The sequence below is a fragment of the Urocitellus parryii genome, unplaced genomic scaffold, assembly GCF_045843805.1.
Source record: "Urocitellus parryii isolate mUroPar1 unplaced genomic scaffold, mUroPar1.hap1 Scaffold_45, whole genome shotgun sequence".
In the NCBI taxonomy this organism is placed as follows: Eukaryota; Metazoa; Chordata; class Mammalia; order Rodentia; family Sciuridae; genus Urocitellus; species Urocitellus parryii.
Window position 1 is genome coordinate 1,206,404 of NW_027554016.1, and position 20,987 is coordinate 1,227,390.

The window sequence follows — 20,987 nt, forward strand, 5'->3', positions numbered from 1 at the left end:
CCCTGGACTCAATCCCCAGCACCACACACACAAAAAGAGTTTGGTCCCCAGGATAGTGCTGTTCAGGGATAGGGCCTATGGAAAGTCCTTAGGCCATTGAGGTTGTGCCTTTGAAAGGGACTGTGGGACCTCACATGTCCCTTCTCTCTCTCTCAGCTCCTATCAGACATGTGATCCTTTTACTCCAGCATTCATTCACCACCATTGCCATTCTTGCCATGAGATGGATGAAGTCCAAGAGCACCCCTGATCAAGACTCTGCTAGGCTCTTTGGACCTTGAATCTCCCAAACTGTGGGCAAAATAAATCTTTTCTCTTTATAAAATTAATTGCCTCAGGCATTTCTCTTGGTAACACAAAGCTGACAGATACAATAGTCCATAGTAGCCACTATTAGTTCACTTTCAAGAACAGAGTAACTGCTCAATGGATCCACAGAGGTGTGAGAAATCATAAATGCTTGCTTTAAGCCACTGAGTTTGGGAGTGATTTGTTGTGCAGTAAGTGTGATATAAAATGTAATTTCCATTATCTTTCATCTTTGCCTCCCTTGCATCCCTTTTCCTTTTATGCTTAAAGTATCACATTTTCCTTCATCATTTTCAGTCCATGTGACTCGGTTTCAGAGGTGGGTGTGAATCAGACCTGGACAATCTATGGGAGACATCATTGATAGGCAAGCAACTCCCCTTCCCAACCCTTTCTCCTTAATACACTTAAAGTGGCTTCATGATCCACTGTTGGCCAGTAGGTTATAAACAGGAGTCTGTCAAGTATCTCTGGAAAGTACCAAAGAAAAGGAAAATTCATGGCAGTGCTTCCTCCTTCTTCTTACTACACTTGAACGTGACAATGATTTTTGGAGTTGCTTCAACAGTTATTTATTAAGTATGAGGCAAAAACCAAAAGCATTTTCAACATGTTGATTTGTTCCCAAGCCATTAAATCAGCAGCAGCAGCTATTTACCTACAGCCTTTCTATTACATAAGTAAAACAAATCTCTATTTTAAAAATACCTTTTATCTTTGTTTTGGTGATCAAGTTGTATTTCAACTGAAAACATTCCTAACAGTATCTATCTTTAATAATTATTAAAAGTATAAAGAAGAAAATAGAAATCACTACAGATTACAAATGATTTTTATATACTTCTTTGTAACTTTCAGTATTTTAAAAATGCCTTTCAGTAAGCATGCTTTACCTGGAAACCAGGGGGAAATGAAGATTGAATAATTGAATAGTAACAAACTAAACTTTCAAAACCCAAAAGATAGAAGTTGCTGTAGTTTGAGTTAAATGACCTCCAGAGAGCCACGTGTTACTGTTAAAGGACTGGTGGTCAGCAAGATAATATGGGAAGCAGTGGAGCCTTTAGGAGTTGGGGACTGAGGGGAGGTTTTTAGGTCACTGGGAAAATGCCCTCAAAAGGGATAGTGGGAACCTGGCCCCTTCCTCTTTCTTTCTCTTTTTCTTCCCAACCATAAGGTGTATAGGTTTGTTCTGCCATGCACTTCTACCATGATGTACTTCCTCACCACAGCCACAAAACAATAGAGAGCCACTATAGAATGAAACCCTCAAAATAAACATTCTTTCTTTATAACTTAATTATCTCAGGTATTTTATTACAATAATAGAAAGATGACTAACATAGAAGCAGGCTAATTCACTGTTAGGAGCCAGACTCAGGCATGACTTCCAAGCATGACTTCCAGGCATGATTTTTGTTGTTGGATTGAACCCAGGGGACACTTAACCACTGAGCAACATTCCCAGCTCATTTTATTTTTTATTTTTTATTTTGAGTCAGGTTCTCACTAAGTTGCTTAGGGCCTCGATAATTTGCTGTGGCTGGCTTTGAACCTGTGATGCTCCTGCCTCAGCCTCCTAAGTTCCTGTGATTACAGGAGTGCCCCCCCATGCCCGACCAGGCATGACATTTTTTTTAAAAATTGTCAATGGGCCTTTATTTTATTTATTTACATGTGGTGCTGAGAATTGAACCAAGTGCTTCGCACATGCTAGGCAAGTGCTCAATTACTGAACCATGACCCCAGCCATTACTTTTGTGTGTGTGTGTGTGTGTGTGTGTGTGTGTGTGTGTGTTGCTGGGGATTCAGCCCAGGGCCTTGTGAACTTGAGGCAAGCACTCTAACAACTGAGCTATCTCCCTAGCTCCCAGACATAACTTTTTGGTGTTCAATTTTCTTGTCCCATGCCCCTGGTTTCAATCCTTGGTTTAAAAAAATGCTTATCTCTAAAGTGGAGGTCTTATTACCTAATTCTCTACTTACTATTGACAGTGTTAGAATTAAATAAGCCTAGTATTTGCGAATGTTCCTGGTGCTATTTTTTTCTTCCTAATAAAGTAGGACTTCAGACAGAAGTGGCTGTGGTTAGTTAATAGATATAGGTAAGAAAGGTTAGGGGTGAGGACTGCAGTGCCCTCCATTTGCAGTGGCTAGTGCTTCCCATTTTGTGGGGCCTCTGTCCTCTCTGTGTGAGGACAGTGCAGCCCAGGCCACTCCCTGAGCCTCTTTGTACAGGGATATCCCCAGCTGGGCTCCGCCTCTCTTCCTACTTACTCCTCTCTGGGCCCAGATCCTTCTGTAACTGTTCACCACTAGTCTTCCTCACCTTCATGAAGCATGTGGATCCTTGAGGTTATTTTACAGAATTTGGGGAGTAACTCCCTTTCCCCGTTGCCTCAGCAGCATTTTTCTGGCCTTCTACAGATCTGGGTCTGTGTTTTATTCTCTCCTCCCTCCTCTCTAGAGGCTAATTAGCACTCACAGACAGACATGGTCTTCAGGGTCAAGTCCACCATGTTAAAAGATGTGAATGGTAAGTGAGGTTCCCAATCTGAAGTTTCTACTTCGAAGTCTTTTAACAGGTCACTAGGGATTGATAGAGGCATAACAATGGGAGCCCAAGAACTATTTTTGCTGTAAGGGGCGGGTACTGCTGCCAGACAACCCCTGAGGAACCCCCTCTGATAGATCTGCCCACACTTATCTGGAGACCTCTACAATAAGACTGAACATTTTAAGCTGTTTGGTTTTTGTTTTTTGAGACCAGTGTCACTAACTGGTCTTGAATGCCTAGGCACAAGCCATCCTCCTGCCTTGGCCTCTTGAATAGTTGGGCCACAGAACACACTACCACATGCTTGAAATGCAGACTTCTTAGCCCACAGAAAAAACAGAGCCCCACGGACCTCCATCTGCACACAGCCGCTTGCCACACACGCATCCTCCCAAGTCAGACCTTCCTTCCCTCACACATGTACATGAGGAATCTCCTACTCATAGATAGGCCTGTGTTCAGTTCACGAAACAGAAAAAAAAACATGACAATAGTTATTTAATGTGTGCCTGTTACCTGTGAAGAGACAATGCAGGGGGAAAGTATGACTCTGGACAATATGAATTGTAGGGTAGGCTGTTTGGATCCTCTCTGACCCTTAGTCTCTTTATCACTGCTCTCTTCTCCCTTCACATTGCTTTCTCTGCCTGGAGAGCAGCTCTATCAATGTGAGACAACTTCCCTTCCACCCTCTAGCCTCCACCCCTGCACCACTTTGACGTCTCAGGGAGAGGAGGTGAGCTGGGATCTGAGGTATCAGGGGGAGACAAGCTATTAGTCAAAGACTTGGTAGGATCCCAGCCCAGAAGGCCCTGGAAATTGGGGTACAGAGAAAGAGTCACTTGCTGAATGGATATCCTGGGTGCCTTGTTCTTTGGAGACATAAAGTCCTAGTCTGGTTTTTACAAGGCTCAAGTTTACAGCTATCCCTAAGATCCGGCCAGCTAAGTGCTGAGCACCAGGGTCTGGGTCCAGATGCTTAATAGATATGTATTATCAGAAGAATGGAATCATATCAAAGAAAATTGTGTGCTGACACTCACTCTGGATCACTAGTTTTGCCAGTCTTTTCCATCTCTTCTCCTGGGTCAGGACTCTCTCTTCTCCTCCATTTCCACTGGCCTGTCAACTAAGATGCAGTTGTCATTTTTAATGTACCCAAGAACAAAGCACTTCCCCTACCCTCTACCCATCCTCCCTTCCATTTGTTCTAGAGGGTAAAGGAGACTAAGTATATGGAATTGCTTTGACAATGGCCAAGTATTTTGCAAATGTTGAACACATACCTAGACTTGTATAAAGCCTTTTCTATGAGGAGTTTCAGGAAATCAATGAGCTCTCTTTGCCTTCCCTGCCAGAGGTAGATTGGAGACCTCCCATGAGAAGGCCTACCTCACCTGGGCCTCTGATCTGCGCAACACCTACTCCAGGCTCTATAATGTCAACCATTTAAAATAATGTATGCCCCAGTCTCCTGGCCTGGATAAGCACATCACTGCAAACCCAGGTTTTATTGCAACACAGAAAACTTCTGCTTCCTTTGTGAAGAATTAACTGCTATGTCAATTGACTTAATGCTAAAAAAAAAACCTAGAAAAAGAGACTAAATATATAAAATAACTATTTTAAGACTCTGGGTAACAGTGCAGGTCAACTGCAAAAAGAGTTTGATGTTTGACTGCTAACAACTTTTAATCCCCATTCATTCTCTCTCCTTTTTTGATCCATCTAAGCAAACCCCAAAGGACACATGCTTCCTTCCTTGGGACCAGCAGGGGCAGTTCAAAACATGGCTCAGTCTGGGGATGTAGCTCAATGGAAAAGTGCTTTCTTAGTATGTGGGAGGCCCTTGGTTTGATCTCCACTGGAAAAACAAAACATGGTTTATGTGAAGGAATCTTTACCCTGGTTCCAACCACATTAAATACCAAGGTCATTCACTCCTCCTCTTGCTCAAGTTATCCCAAGAGCTTTAGCACTAGCCTGCTGTGCTCATCCCCAGAAAGTCTTATTGTGTGAGCAATAAAAGTTTTCATACCCTCTAGGTCCATGTGTGGCGACATTCACTTTGACATCCAAATCCACTTGGGATGGGGACTGAATCTGCCCCAGTGGGGTAACCACAGAGCAATAGAGAGCCCAGAACAAAATGAAACAAATGGAGTAAGACCTGTGATTGCATCCACTGACTTCCCGGACAGTGTTTCAGGGTACAGTGGAGAAGAAACCCAAAGAAAGCTCAGCAATCTCACAAAATTGAGGACTCCGAGATCAGTAGGACCACCCCTTCCTAGGAGCTAGAAAACCAACAATATGCAAAGGTGACACCAGGCTGTGTGCCATTCAACTTCTTTCCAGACAGCCATGCACAGGCCTAATTTTTAAAGTATGGCTAAATAAGTCCTGGAATAAAGGCTTCTCAAGGACCCCAATAAAATACTCTTCTAAGGATGAAACTAACTCACAAGTAACTTAACTATCTACCAGTAACAAACCAACAGTTTTTAAAGGAGTACAACAAAATGCAGCAAGCCAGCAAGGTCCAAAACAAGGCAAAAAATTCACTATGACAGCAACCAATCAAGATTGGTTGATTGGTTGATTTTGCCCAAAGATGAAAATTGGTCCATAAAAATAGATCCCCATAAATGGGCATGGTGGTGCACGCCTGTCATCCCAGTGACTCCAGGGCCCAAAGCAGGAGGATCACAAGTTTGAGCCCACCTTGACACTTCAGCAACCCCCTACCTCTAAATGTAAAGGGCTGGGGATGTAACAGTGATGCAGTACCCTTTGGTTTGATCTCCAAAACTGCAGGAAAAATATAGACCCTCAAATGACAAAAATAATGTATATAGCAGTCACAAATATTATAATAGCTATCATAAATATGTTTCCTTTGCTTAATTAGGTCAAGAAGAACATAAAGATGAGAGAAAGAATAGTATAAAAAATTCAAATGGAACTTTTAGGAATGAAAACTATAATAGCTGAGTTGACAAGGACATTGGATAGGAAGAGCAACAGGTTAGACACTACAGAAAAAAAAATCAGAAGCAAAGAGACAAAAAAGACTGAAAAAAAATAATGGTAATGCACCTCATTGACCTGAGGAACAATAACAAGTGGTCTAGTTTTATGTATGACTGGACATGATATCTGGAAGGCAATATTTCTACCCCAGAAATGGTACCCTTAGTGACAGGCAGGAGGGCTATAATAGCCTGGTGAATGGTCCCTATGGATGATGGGTGTGAGTCTCAACTTGGGAACCAAATTCTGGGACCCAGTGTCTGCATCAGAAAAAAAAAATTGTAATATAATTTCCACTGTAGATTTATTTATTTAGGTACTGGAGATTGGACCTAGGGGTGCTTTACCACTGAGATACATCCCTAGTCCTTTTTAATTTTTTTACTTTGAGACAGGGTCTCATTAAGTTGCTTAGGGCCTTGTTAAATTGCTGGGGCTGGCCTCCAACTTGCCATTTTCCTTCCAAGCCACTGGGATTACAGGCATGCACCACTATGCCTGGCAATGGTAAAATTCTTTGTAATGTTATGTTTTGTATGTGAAAAGTACTAGGAAAATAAAGGCAAAGAGATTATGTGAGTTTTTCTCTTCATATGAAGGACATACCTCTTACTGTAATAGGGCTCTGGGGTTGGGGTAATGTGGAGGGAAAAGGCAAGGAGGAAGAAATGGTAAGCAAACTATCCCTGAAACACCAAATAATAAAAATAATAGGCCCTGAACCCCTGCATGTGGACTGTGAAAAAGGGGCCTGCCTTGAGGCTCTCCAGTCCCCCTTTATGGCTAGACATTATCAATCTGAACTAAGGAAAACATCCCACCGATTTGCTTCTTCCCAGCCTGCTACTTTTCTCCTCTCACCTTCTGCCACCTTGGGATGGGTAGGGGCGATGACTGCATTACCAGGTCTGGGACAGTCTGAGGATGGAGGAGGTGCGATCATGTCAGGAATGGGTGGGTGGCTCAGGGAGATGAAAGTCTTAGGGTCTGGGTAGGCTGGAGTGCTGTGCAACAGCCCACAGACGCTGCCAACTTCCCTGGGGATCATCTGGTACAGAAGCAAGGGGTTTCCAGGCCCTAGCTCTGTGGCCTATTTTTGCAGCCACTCCATAGATGCTGGGAAGAGCAGGGAATAAGGAGCTGTGTGACAGTGAGAAGTGATAAGTAAACTGTCCCAGAAACATTGAATAATAAAAATAGCTAGGAGTCATATTTTCTTCAGTCTTTGACCTGGCAGTGATGTTATGTCATTTATCAGTGAGCTGATTCCCATTTTTCCTCAAACAGAAGGAGAACACCCATAACAAGCAGCAGCGTGATCTTTGTCCCTGTCTTTGCTGCTCTGTGGGGTCTGATGTTTTCTCCCTCTTGTGACTTCATTTGATCTGGCTTTCTGCCCAAATCTCAGGCATAATTACAGCAAATCCATACACCTGAGTGACTATTGTAGGCCAGGAAAGCCACCGCTTCTGGGAGCACAGTTTAGCCTGGGGGACAGAGTATGCTATTTTCAGGAAGCACTCAGTGGACAGAGCCCAGAGGTAGGGTCCCTATAATGAACTTGATTCCAGTGTCCGGTGATGGCTAGCCCAACTTGCATTAGGTCACCAAGACCTTGACCTCATTTGAACTGTGTGTTGGGTGGGTGTACCTGGGACCTAAAATGATCTATTCCCTGATACCGTGTGTAGGAATAGAGCTCTTCCCAGGTCAGGTCAGTACCACCTTCCCCCAGGAGGCAGAAAGCAGAAAGAATAAGCATCCCACCTGGTACTTGGTCTAGTTTCAGTCCTGGAGCAAGTGGGCTTTTAATCCGCCCAGGCAGGAGTTTAACCTGGCCTCTGTCTCCCCCTGGCGGCAGAGAACTTGCCCAGCATTCCAGGACTCCCCAACCTCTGCGCAAAGAGGAGGAAGGCAGAGGAGGAACCTCATCCCTCTAACTGCTGTCATCTTCTCCCTAACTCTCCCTCCCTGATTCAGAGAAATTAACTTGATCCTCAAGTCAGAACCGGGTTTTGGTATCAGGAGACTGACGTGGTTATGAATCTCTCAATGGCCATATGATCTCTTGTGGCACACCATATTAAATGACAGGTACATCCAGTCCCGTCTCATTTGTAAAACGGGAGTGATAAATTGGTGTATAGAACGTGCTTTGTAAAAGGCCTACTGCCCAGTAGGTCTTCTATAAATGGTATTTATTTGTTATGTTACGTTGTTATCCTTATTAACTGATGAGACGTCTAAATCTGAGTGTACGGGGAAGGTTCTGAGAAAGTAAGTGGGGTAGGAGTGGCAACCGCTCTCCCACACGTGGAAGTGGCCTTCAGAGATAACAGTACCATCAAGAGCTCAGGAATTTACCCCGGCTCTCTGATCCAAGGTGATCAGCTGTGACCTGCATGGTTACCATTGCCTCCACTCTGCACCAGCTCACTGCTCTCACTCTCACTCCAGTAGCTCCAGAGGTGTTGTCACACCAGCTGTTTCACACCCAGCGGCCCTGAAGCAGCTGTTTCAATCTGAGGTCATCAGCTTCGTTGCCCTGAAGGCAGCCTGACCACCCTGAACCAGGAGTGGGGAGACAGCCTCCCCGACCCTCATCACAATAGGGAAGGTCTATTTGATGTCTCTCCTACAGCACGACTGAAGTAAAATTTCCTTCTCTCAGATCTTTCCCACAACAAACCCATCTCCCTCTAAGAAACTGCGGCAGGACGAAGACAGAATGAGATGGAGACGAGATAGGGAGCCAGTGGGGCGGTTCCCGGGGTGGCCTAGAGCTAGGGGAAGTTCTGCCCCGCACAGTCCCAACCAGGCAGGGAGCCAATGGCCTCAAAGGACCAACAGGGGTAAGCACCGCCCACGCTGAGCCCTAGGGTCTGGGCCTGAGAGAGGCGGGGCCACAGCCGAGGGAGGGGCCAAGAAGCACCAGGCTAAAACTGGTGCGCTCTGCCGTGGCTCACCTGGTGAGCTCCGGGGGTGCTTCACCTCTGCGCACCAAATCCCCAGACCTGCCCAGCATGACCTCCGCGCCACTGGCCGCTGCTACAGAAACGCCCAAAAGCCCTCCAGCGAGGCCAGGGAGCGAGAGCTGGGCGTCAGCGAAGACCGTAGAGGCTCCAGCGAGCTTCTCCAGACCGACCTTTCTGCAGCTGAGTCCCAGGGGGCTGCGACACGCCGAGGACCACGCGGGCTGGGCTGTGCAAAGCCCTCCGGACAGGGGCCGCCGCCTGCCCTGGAGCACTGGCTACACTGATTGAACGCCCTCCCAGGGCACCCAAACCTGGATGGGACTACCACTTCTCCCCAACTCTGCATCCCCGCTCCAGGGATGCGCTCCGTGCAGCGCTCAGAGCCATGAACCCCCGTTTCCTGGGACCTTTGCTATCGTCTGAGCTTTGGGCACCACCCGCTCCGGGCCCTCTCTTCAATCGGGTGCAGCCTGAATCACCTTCCTCAGGACCTTGTAACTTGTTGATAACCCTCACTCTCTCCCCTCAAAACCCCGTTTTTTCCCAGAGCTGAGGGGGTGGGGGGGCTCTGCCAAGGATGAGTTGGCCAGGTCCTCATCGCAGCTCTGCAGGTTAAAGGCTAAGAAACTTCGGGGTGAGGGCGGTTGTTCAAAAAGGAGCGGAGTTCCTTCTAACCAGGGGATAGGGGTTGGAAAGACTATCAGCAGCTTCCAGCCCTAGAGCCCCAGTTCCCTGTCCCTCTTACCTTTCCCCTCCCCTTCCACACCCAGAAATAGCCCAACACCAGAAGGCAGCCGGCCTCCCAGGGTGGGGGACTGGGCAGCCTACTGCAGTGGGAGGGTACCCTTTGGACTGCGTTCTCTGGGTAGACCTATTGGTGCAGCTGATAAAGGAAATACACCCCTTGATCAGGACTGCGGGCATGCTCCTAGGCTACATGGAATTTTTAATGCATCTACCAGAAAACCTAACCCTGAGGGAGATGGGGACACTGAGATCGCTGAGAAAGGTGGCTGGTGGTCTCATGTCCCCACCACCACCTGTTTTAACTTCCTACAAGGGAGAAGTTTGTGGTTAAGTGGCTCCTTCCCAGTCCAGGTGGGCCTATACTCTTACTCTACTTTCAATTCCTCTTTCAGGATCTGGGCTGAAGCACTTCCTCACTGCCAAACAGGCAGAAACTTTTGCTGGGTAGTTTTAGGGTGAGGGTGAGTGTGCCCATGAGTTGTGGAACGCTGGGCACAAAGTACTGGGAGAACTGATTGAGGTTGGAGGTGAAATGTAGGGTCTTGGTGAGCAGAGAAGTAAAGCTTCTTACCCTCATCTTGCCTCCTCCAGCAGAACCCCTGAGGGAGCCTCTTTTGCCAAGTAAGGGGGAATCTGAGGCAGGCAGGTGCTACTGTCTACCTTTCTATGAAGTAGGGCCTGCCACCAAGACAGTATTCCTCGTCAGCTCTCCCTGCTCCTTTTCTCTCTAGCCTGGATACCAGGTGGCTGTGACCTTTCTCAACTTGGCCAGCCCACAGGGGAGGATGTGTATATGTCTAAGGTGGGGGTTATTCCAGGACCTGGTCTGGTGTCCAACCTGATGTGGTCACTCTGGCCTGGCAGTGTCATCAACACTGGCAAGAGCCGGCACAATGAGGACCAGGCTTGCTGTGAAGTGGTGTATGTGGAAGGATGGAGGGGTGTTACAGGGGCCCCTAGGGAGCCTAGCCAAAGCCCAGTAAGACCTCACCCTTTCTCTTAGCCTCCAGAGTCACAGACACTCATCCTGAGGGATATCAGGCATCTGGTTTTATTTCTGAGACTGGGAAAAACTGCCTCCTAACTCACTAGCTTTCTGTGTTTGCCACAGAACCCTTATGTGGCATTGATTCCTGCCATGTCAGATGAATGTTTACTTTTCTACTTCAAATGTAGATGTTCGTGTATTATGGATAATTTAATTAATTACTGATACTGATTTTTGCATCTTTTATCCTCAGAATTTGGCTTTTTTGAGGGTCTCCTTTCTTTTGACACATAGTGTGCCCTGGGTGAATAAGTGAATAAATCTAATTTGCCTGTAATGTCAACCTCTCTAATATTTATTGGATGCCTACAGTCTTGTTCTTTTTCCTATACTATACTACACACACACACACACACACACACACACACACACACACTCACACATACACACACACACACACAGATTTACTCACCTTCAACTTTTCCCCCACCAGGGACTCTGCTTCTATTATTGGGGCCTGTTTGATGGACATGCCGGTGGTGGAGCTGCTGAAATGGCCTCACGGCTCCTGCATCGCCACATCCGGGAGCAACTAAAGGACCTAGTAGAAACACTTCAAGACCACTCACCACCTCCCCTCTGCCTCCCGTGCACCTCAGGGACCCCAGGTTCCTCTGATTCTACTCACTTGATTGGTCCTCAGTCCTGCTGGTCTTCACAGAAGGAAGTGACCCATGAAAGCCTGGTAGTAGGGGCCATTGAGAATGCCTTCCAGCTCATGGTGAGTGGGTGGCCTAGGACAAAGGCTGGCTAGGCAGACACTCTGGCCAACTCTGTGTGAGAGTCAGGTGGCCTCAGGGACCTACCCTGAGAACCCACAACACTATTGAGAGCCAGAGCAGAGTTTGGTTCTGAGGGGAGGCAGAAGGGATAGTTACCCCCATGTGTTTCACTATTTTTCCAGTTGTGGTTTGGCTGTGCCAGATAATTTCTGCAGATGGGAGTGGGGAGGGCGACTCGGTGTCTGCAAACTCTTCTTTTACTCTCCTCACTCTTGACCCTTCCTCACTTGGCAGGTGAGCAGATGGCTCGGGAGCAGGAGTGTCTTGGCCACCAAGTAGAAGGGGGCTGCTGTGCACTGGTTGTGGTGTACCTGCTAGGCAAGGTGTATGTGGCCAATGCAGGTGACAGCAGGTATGAAGGAGAAGGGCTTTAAAAGTGGCTACAAGGGGCCATACTCTCTAGGATGGGGGGATAGAAGAGTGAGGTGGTGGGGTTCAAAGTCAAATATTGGACTTGGCATGGTGGCACATGCCTGTAATCCCAGAAACTCAAGAGGCTGAGGCAGGAGGATCACAAGCTCAAGATCAACCTCAGAAATTTAGTGAGACCCTATAATAAATTGGGTCTCAAAATAAAATCAAAACAGCTGGGGATATAGCTCAGTGGTAAAGCTGCCCTGGGTTCAATCCCCAGTACTGTAAAAAATAAAATATTTAAAGAAACCCCAAAGATTGAAGGAGCTTGGAGGACCATAGATATAAAGAAAGGCCTGATATATCCACAAGGAGAGGAAAGATGGAGTCCTGGGTAAGGAATCCTAAGCAGAAGGCCTGGTCCCTCTGGAATTATCCATGAAGGGGGCTGAGGAGAGCCAGGCCTTTTCTGTCTCTGGGCAGGGCCATCATTGTCCGGAATGGTGAAATCATTCCAATGTTCCCGGAGTTTACCCCGGAGACCGAGCGCCAGCATCTTCAGCTGCTTGTAAGTAGAAACCAAACTTCCTACCCACATCGTTTACTGGCTCTTGTGCCTCTCTGCACTCTTGTCCCTGAGAACATCCCCCCAACCCTACCCTCTCTCTGTCTCTGTCTCTCTCTCTCTCTCTCTCACACACACACACACACACACCACCACCACCACCACCACTACCACCAAACACAGAACAATCCCTACTGGGAGCTTCTTGGGAAGCTGTGTGGGCTCTTGATTGCAGGGCTGAGCCCAGGGGATAATGCTAAAGGAAGGAGCCTGAGATGGTTTGCAGCACCCACTGTGGCCCCAGCTGAGGAAGGAAGTAAAATCAGAGGTGAGGGGAGGGAACAGAAAAGGCCCCTGGGCTCTGGAACTGGACTGCCTGGATACTGAATCCTGATTTGTTGTTCTCTGCTAATTATGTGACCTTTGACAATTCCTTAACCTCTCTGTGCAGTAATAGTTCCTGCCCCATGGGTTGTTTTGAAGAGTAACTGAGTTAATGTGTGTATCAGAATAGGGTGTAGCATGTAGACCTTTACTTAAAGGTCTGCTATAATAAATATCATCTAGCCAGATACAGTGTGGCACACCTGTGATTCCCGCAACTCGGGAGCCTGAGGCAGGAAGAGCATAAGTTCAATGACAGCCTCAAAAAATTAGCAAGACCCTGTCTCAGAATAAAAATTAAAAAGGGCTGGGGATGTAGCTCAGTGGTAAAGTACCCCTCAGTTTAATCCCCATTACTTCAAAAGAAGAAAAAAATTAACATTATCTATATATTATACTAGGGTACGCTGTGAGTGTAACATCCCCTGGCCCTTTGCTCTGTTTGGCCATTCTCAACCCCAGGGCTTCCTGAAACCAGAGCTGCTAGGTGGTGAATTCACCCATCTTGAGTTCCCCTGCAGAGCTCAGCCCAAGGAGTTGGGGCAGAGGATGCTCTACTGGGACCAGAACATAACTGGCTGGTAACACTTCCCTCAGAGCTAACACTACTAGGAGATCAGGAGATAACACTACTAGGCCATCAGGTTATTGTGAGGACTGAAATAGTTAATGTATATAGAGTCAGGTTCCATAAGCGTTAGATATCTTGAGATAGTTTGTATTCCTCATTTAGACTACAAATTATTTGAAGGCATAAATCAATCTTCAGCACATAACTCTCACTTCATACTGAGTGAACTACTGAGTGGATTAAGAGGCCTGGGGACCAAACTGCTCTTGAACTCAGTTTGCTCATTTACCAAATGTGTTGGCTGTACTTAGATCTTTAAAGTCTGTAAGACTTCTAACATGCATCTATTCGGCAAATATTTCTTGAAAACCGATCATGGGACACACACTGTGGTAGACAAGGGGAGGGGAAGACTGGAGGAGCACGGTAGTCATCAGAAGACAGCACCAGCATTGTAGTCACACAGGACTGACTATACGAATTCTTGCTATCAGAAATCTCAAACATTTGCTAAGCTGTGTCTTCAAATCTCAGTTTCCTTACAGGCAAAAGAAGATGGGTATACTTCCCCCGAAAGGATTGTGACAAGTATTTAAAAGGTTGAGTTATGTAGTTCCTAGAATATACAAGTCAATAAAATGTTGATAGATTTCCTCCTTCTTTGTCCACCTCCTCAATCATTTTTACAAGGAAGATCTACATGTAGGGAAATACGGTATGTAACACATCAGAAGGGGCTAGTGTCGCTAACGGCACAGTAATACAATAGGAGTGGGAACTGTATTCCTGGTTGGGGATCCAGAAGCACTTCCAAGAGTAACCTTGGAGAAGTAGGTAGGAATTGGTCTCAGGGAAATTCCAGGCAATGGATGGAAGGGAATACGAGGCAGAACGGTGGTCTGGTTCTGCAGGTCCCAGAAGGTTCTGGAGGGCCTTCAGACTAGGGATGAAGTCAGGCTATGCTTGCTCCGCAAGGATTCTAGCGGCAGAGAGTGGTCTTCTGCACACACCACGTCCCACTCCATCGCCCACGCGGGCACCCAGGTTTCCCAGTCCTGCCTCCCGCGAGCGCCCTGGTGGGGCAGGAGCGGGTGCTGTTTGGCCGCAGGAGGGCAGCAGCGGCCCTTCCTGACGCCACCCCAGAGCCTCTCAACTTTCTCAACGCCCATCTGCACCTAGGGGCTGGAAGGCCGGGCAGAGGCCGAGTCCTCCGGGGTCCCACCCGCTCCGGTCACCACCCACTCCTCTGCAGTTCTGGCAGCTCACAGCGACTCTCCTTCCAGCCTCTCACCCAGCCAGGGACAGGCGCCCCCAATCCTCGCCACAGCGGAGGCGACCCTTGGCCGCCTGGGGCTGGGCCGGAGGCCAGCCGAGCCAAGGGCTGAAGGAGGGCAGGGCCCGGCCCCTAGGGTCAGTCTCAGCCTCCTGCACCAGCCGCGCAACTGGAGGCAACGGAGCAGAAGGTACAGAGGTCCTGGCAGGGGAAGAAGGGCGTCCCAGTTCCCGGGAGAACAGTTTCCTCCTCTCCACTAGCCGAGAACTCAGGCGGGTCCAGTGAGGGGTTTTGGCCCGTTCCCTCCCCTTGGACGCAGCGTCCGGGCTGCACTGGGGTCCGGCCTGCTGGGCTCCTCCCCGGACTGCAGCGAGGGGCCCCAGGAGCGGCCTGGCAGGGGCTCTCTCCTGCTGAGGCCCTGAAAGGAGCCCTTTCCCTACCCTCCGGGTTTCTCCGAGCCTCCCCCGTGGAACAAGGGAGCAGCCTTGATCTCCCTCCGCAAGGGAACCCAGCCCAGACGCCCTGGCTAGCCCCAGGCTGGACGGCCCAGCGCGGACCTGGCCTGGGGTGCTGGGGATGGGCTGGGAGTTCTTCCAGGCCCCGACGGTGGAATGGCGGGAATAAGGGTGCGGTGTGACCCTTGGGGGCTGCCACTGCTCAGCGGAGGTTGGACGGAGGTTGGACGCTGCCCTCGACAGTCCTTGGAAACTGCCTGGGGCATGGGGTAGGGGAGACCTGGAAGAATCCAGCCCTTGTGTGTTCGTGTGTTCATTCATGCGAGTTTGTGAAGGAATCTACCCTCCACACTCCCCATCTAGGCTAAAGATTTATTTTAGGGATGTCAGCTGGGGAGCCCGGGGCAAAGAGTTCTCTCAGTTCTGACTTTAAAGTTGAGGAAGAGGTGTCAACTGAAGAGTGAGTCTTTCCCAAACTTCAGGGGAAGTGAGCCAGGTAGGAGGCCCACTGGATCTTCGGGAAAATCAAGAGAATGAGCTAGGTATCCCACATATCTTGTCTCAGGGGAGGCACCAGAAGTTCCAGGCTCCATTCCAGCTCCACTTCAGTCTCTGCGTGGGGTTTGGTTGCCCGTTTTAGGGTCAGTGGGGCAGTTCCTCTGGGGTTTCCTCTCACAGGGAACTATTGTTCATGCCATCTTGGCATTGGGCCTTGTGTCCTGGCTTGGCCTGGGCTGCTTGCTCTTCTGGCCCAACCAGAGCCTGGAGGGAAAGTCTTCTGAGCTGGAGGTTTCAGGTCACTTAATTCATGTCCTTGTCCTGAAGTTCTGGCCTCTGCCTCCCACCATCTGGTGCCAGTTGCCTTGCTAGGGGATGGCAGTGGCGCACTCTTGCCTAAGTGACTGGTAGATCAGTAGTTATTGCTCTCTATCAGCACTGCCTGTGTTGGAGTTACCCCAGCCCATGTTTACACAGTTGCATGAGTTGAACTAATGGGAGTAGGTGGGGGAGTTGGAAGAAATCCTAGTGTCAGTCACCTGGGTAGACTTCAATGAACCCCTGTTTGGAAGGGATGTGTCGGCAGGGCACATCTTCCCTGTCATTTGGGGTATCAGCAAGAGCCCCTTTGTGATCCGGAGAGTGGTTTGGATAAATTCTCAGTGACTTATGTCCTCTTCCTCCACATCCCAGTTTTCTGAAGGTGTAAGTGGAGGAGAGGGAGGGGCCACCTAGCATCCCACTGTTGAAGAGAAACAGCCTGGGGCTGGAGTATTCTGCTTCCTAAAAAGCAGACCCAGGCTATATAATGTGAGGTGGTGGAATGCAGGGACTAGAAGAGCTCAGCCCAGCATGACAGGATGTGGGACTGAGGAAAACCTAGGTTTGAGGCAGAGATCAGGTTACCTACCATACCTTGTGCTCCCTGCCTAGTTGGTGGAGGGACTGGTCCTCATTTGTCATTTCTTTTGGGGCTCCTCCCAGCCCAGGCTCTAGCTCCCTCCCTCTTCCCAACAGCCTAGATTTCATTTCAGCTCCAGAGCACACCCTCTCTTTCTCCCTGACTGCAGGGCTGGGAATCTAGCTGGGTGGAGTTTGGCTCCCCTCCCTGGGGAAGGAGGAAGTGAGGGGAGCTGTGAAGGTGTGACGAACTGCAGGTGTGATGAACTGCTCCTTCATGTGTGTTGGTGATGAGGGACACATGATAACCCTGGGAAGCTGACTCCTTGCCCTGAGTCACAGGGAGGGGTGGGCAGGGCATAAAAGTGAGCAGGACAGAGGGAGGAAGGGGCTGTTCCAGAGTGGGTGGAGGTGATTCCCTAGTGGATTATTCTGTCCCTCTGCTGTGGTGGATGTGTGATTCCCTACAGTGTAGTCATTGTCCCCTACTGGGGGCTGAGTAACCTAGTGTTGCCGCCAGGCCCAGCAGGAAGAGGGGAGGAAGGCAGGCTGCCCTAATGTGACCTGTGGGTACTGCCTGGACTGAGCCTCCTTTGTGTGACCCGGGGTTTGGGGACAGGGTGGGGTGGGTCAGAGAGGCTGCTGGCTGCTGCCTCTGTCCTCTGTCTGGGGTTTCCTCCTCCTGCTCTCCTTTCCACCTCTGAGGTGACATGTAGAAAGGCAGAGACTCTGGAGGCATAGAGCCCTGCTTTGAGTGCTGTCCTTGACACTCTGATTATCTAACCCTCAGAGAGTTTCCTTGTTGTCAAAATGGGAAGTGCACCATTCACCTAACAAGCCACTGGAACCTGAGGTAAATAATTTTTGTCAAAATACCCAACAAAGAGTGGGTACCTTGGGGCTTTATAAATATTCCTTCTCTTACCTATCAGCCTCCCAGTAAGTGGTTCTGCTAGTATCTGGTTTTGTAGAGGGACTCCTTATTTTTGACTAGGCAAGCGTGACTCAAGCCAAGGCACAATCTGTTCTAGATTATACCTTAGCAATTATTAAACCTTAAATGTATCAAATCTTGTTACAAATGAAATCTGTCTCATGACTCCAATATGCAAAGCAGATAAAGGCTGGCTTTTCTGGAGGCATCCCTGAACTGTTTCCCTTCAGTTGAGTGTATAACTTTGAAAGTCGTTTTCTGGTTCCCAAGTGGGTTCTTCCACCTCCCACTGCTATATTTTAACCCATTGGAGAAGACCTGTCCCTGCCCCAGAAATTAAAAATCTTAAACTCTGTTTCTTACAGGATTGGTGCTTGGCAAGAATGTGCCGAAGCAAGCCCCCTTTTCTGTTTTCTCTTCCTTTGCCCAGGTTTGTGGAGAGGTTTTGGCAGTCACAGAGCAGTTTTTGTAGTACTAGTTTTTTTTTTTTCCCCCAAATCCCTACTGCCTCTTGTTTGCCAGCCCCAGCCATGGCTGCAATCAGAAAGAAGCTGGTGATTGTGGGGGATGGTGCCTGTGGAAAGACCTGCCTCCTCATTGTCTTCAGCAAGGATCAGTTTTCAGAGGTCTGCTTCCCTACTGTATTTGAGAACTATATTACAGACATTGAGGAGGACAGCAAGCAGGTAAGGCCAAGAGCCCTTTCCTATCCTGCCTTGGAACCCTGTTCCTGGTCATGTAGTATGTCCTTCCTTACCACTCTCTCACATCTTTGTTTTATTTTCCTGTGGGAACAAGTAAAATTTGAGAAATGAAACTGCACTTTTAGAAAACCTGGATATATTCACGTGTGGTGGTACATGCCCATCATGCCAGCTACTCAGGAGACTGAAGCAGGAAGATTGATCACAAGTTTGAGGTCAGTGTGGGCAACTTATCCAGACCCTATCTAAAATAAAAAGGGCTGGAGTGTGGCTTATTGGTAGAGTACTTGCCTAGCATGTGTGAGGCTCTGAGTTAATCCCCAGTACCCCAAAGAAAACCTGGATATATCCTCTGGTTCTACCACATACTCGCTTTGTAATCAGGGCCAAGTCCCTTTGCTTCTGGGTTTAAACTCCCCACCACCACAAAATGGTGATGATGGCATGACTTACCCTAAAGGAGTGTGAGAATTAAAGTGGTATTCACGATAGCTATTCATTTGAGATCACAAAAATCAAACACATTTTAGTGATTTTTGTGGGAGAGGGGTTACTAGGGGTTGAACCCAGCAGCACTTTGCCACTGAACTACATCCCCAGCCCTTTTTACTTTTTTAAACAAATTGATACAGCATCTTGTTAAGTTCCCCAGGATGGCCTTGAACTTGGCGATTCTTCTGTCTCAGCCTCGCACATAGCTGGTTTATAGGTATGCACCAGTACACCCAGTTTACATCTTAGAACTTTAAAGAAAAACTCAATTGAGTTTGTTATGACTGTGATTAATATGGTGCCTTGCACACAGCAGGACCAGTGGTTTGAGAGGATCTCTGGGTAGTAGGTTGGGGCCCTTGGGGTCAGCTATGCATTGCCCGTTTGTCAGGTGGAACTGGCTTTGTGCGACACAGCAGGGCAAGAAGACTATGAATGTCTGCAGCGCCTCTCCTATATGGACACAGATGTCATCCTCATGTGCTTCTCCATTGACAGCCCTGACAGCCTGGGTGAGGACTTTGGAGAGAGGGGGTGGAGATGCTTTGGAGTCAGCCATCTTCAGAGGCTGTGGGGATGGAGTCACAAGGGCCACACATTCTCTGCTGGCTCCTTTGTTGTGGCATCTCCAGTGTTTGGAAGAGCTTGGGGGAGGATATGCTACAAGGGATGGGGTTTTGAGGTATGAAGGAGACCATCAGCCTCAGACTGCTATGGGAAGGAAGACCAGTGCTCACATGCTTAAACCAAGGTACCTGTTGGGACATGTCTGTGCAGAAAACATTCCTGAGAAGTGGACCCTGGAGGTGAAGCACTTCTGCCCCAAAATGCCCATCATCCTTGTGGGGAATAAGAAGGACTCGGGCAAGATGAGCATACCAGGAGAGAGCTGGCCAAGATGAAGCAGGTGGGTGGGGCTGCCTGATGGGGAACCCTGGGGAGGAAGGTGCCCTCTGAGGGGTTGCAGGCTGGGGCAGAAATGAGCTCTCTCTTCAGCTGACTGTCCTGTGTTAAGCAGTCATAGTGATATCTACCTCCTCCTCTCCCATGTGTGTGCCCTGCTAAGAATCTGAAGGAACCTCAGTATCAAATCAGATGATCATAGAATGAAGTGACTTGTCCAAGGTCACTTGGCATTTTCATTTATTCCAGTTTATTATTCTGTCTTTGGAATTGGGGCTACTAAGATGAATAAGGAAGTCCTTGTCCACGGGGAGACAGCTTATGTTTCACTTAGGGTATGCAGACTGCACCATCAGTGTACCTGGGGAGGAAGGGCATCATCAATGGCTGAAAAAAGGCTTAGAGGGCAAGGGAGCTGGCTTATTCAGGGTCTCACTAAGCGGTCCACTGACCAGAGGAAGAGTTTATTATAGGAAGCTGCCAGGGTATGGAATAGAGACTATCTTGAGAGGATAATTATATAAGGCAAGGTTTTAAAATGGAAACAGCAGGCACAGGATGGGTTGGAGGGATGATGGAGAAGGTAGGTCATTAAGGAGGTAGCCGACACACATTTAGGCAAAACATATGTGGACCATAGGGTCTGCGATTTGGTGGGAGAGGAGGGGCTAGTCTGGGGACAACTTTGAATGTAAATATGAGGTTTAGATCCCTGCCTTGGGCAGCCGGGGTCTGGATGCTTTGTGGGCTCAAGGCTGGAGGAGGTATTTGTTATAGTTACTATACTTATAGGTCATGTGGTGAGAGGTGCACCTAGCCACCAGCTTCCTCTGCCTTATCTTCTGTCTTCTCAGAAACCCGTCCGATCTGAGGAAGGCTGGGATATGGCAAATCATATCAGTGCCTTGAGTGCTCCACCAAAACCTATGAGGGAGTGCCAGAGGTTTTCGAGATGGCCACTCGAGCTGGCCTCCAGGTCCACAAGAATAAGCGCCGGAGGGGCTGTCCCATTCTCTGAGATCCCCACGGCTCCTGATGCCACCTTTCTTCACAGGGTCTTAGGGATCACCCACCTGCCCTTGAGCTCCACCCTTAGGACTCCATGCTGAAGGCTCCTTTTTACAGTTCCCTCATGCCCAGGACTGCATCGTTTCCCTAGCCCCCAGAGTGGTGGCAGGCCTGCCCTCCCTCCCTGTCCTCTGGGAGCTGGGCCTGTGGCCTGCCCTTCTTGAGCAGTCCCTGTCCCTGCTGCCTTGGTCCAGGGGTAGGGCTCTTGCTCCCTTTGGCCCTCCCCAGAGGATGGTCACACACTAGCACTTTATATACTTCTGGCTCAGAGGAGCATTTCTAGGGTAGGTGGATTGGGGTTTCTCTTTGGGGCAGGGGCCTTGTCTCTGACTGCACTTGGTGGGGGGCATGAATAAAGGCCACAGGTTCCAACATGTGTGTGGCAGCTTCCTGTTTCCTTTGTCTGGTTCCTATCTTGGCTACAAGCCCAGAGTC

The 20,987-nt window shown here is 48.6% G+C and overlaps 3 pseudogenes; 2 read left to right on the forward strand and 1 right to left on the reverse strand.

Annotated features, from left to right (window-relative positions):
- LOC144252533 (leucine-rich repeat-containing G-protein coupled receptor 4-like) overlaps nt 1–6,947 on the reverse strand; it is a 66,774-nt pseudogene extending 59,827 nt beyond the window's left edge.
- A 1,354-nt stretch (nt 6,948–8,301) lies between these two features.
- Nucleotides 8,302–13,339, forward strand: LOC144252534 (protein phosphatase 1J-like; annotated as a pseudogene).
- A 4,576-nt stretch (nt 13,340–17,915) lies between these two features.
- LOC144252527 (rho-related GTP-binding protein RhoC-like) lies at nt 17,916–20,502 on the forward strand (annotated as a pseudogene).
- Nucleotides 20,503–20,987: the final 485 nt, after the last annotated feature.